Below are 273 nucleotides of genomic sequence, written 5' to 3'. Positions count from 1 at the left end.
CGCGACTTTTCAGCCCATATTATAATACACAAACATTCTGTATATCGCTGTGAATCGGAAAAACAAATTATATCTAAAAAAATATGTAGTATATTATACAAGGTGTTCGGAAAGTACCGGGACGCCCGAATATCAGGAAAAATATAAGTTTTACAAAAAAATGTTTCAGACAAAAGTTGTGGCGTTTAAAAAGATGTATTTACTGATCACATCAGTTTGACCTTGGGTTGCGTAGCGAAGGTCAGGTCAAGGTCACATTAATTTTTTTAAATG

This window comes from Odontomachus brunneus, unplaced genomic scaffold (assembly GCF_010583005.1).
Source record: "Odontomachus brunneus isolate Ranch 3 - 2012 unplaced genomic scaffold, Obru_v1 Obru_scaffold_007, whole genome shotgun sequence".
NCBI lineage: Eukaryota > Metazoa > Arthropoda > Insecta > Hymenoptera > Formicidae > Odontomachus > Odontomachus brunneus.
Note: the sequence above shows the minus strand (reverse complement) of the source record.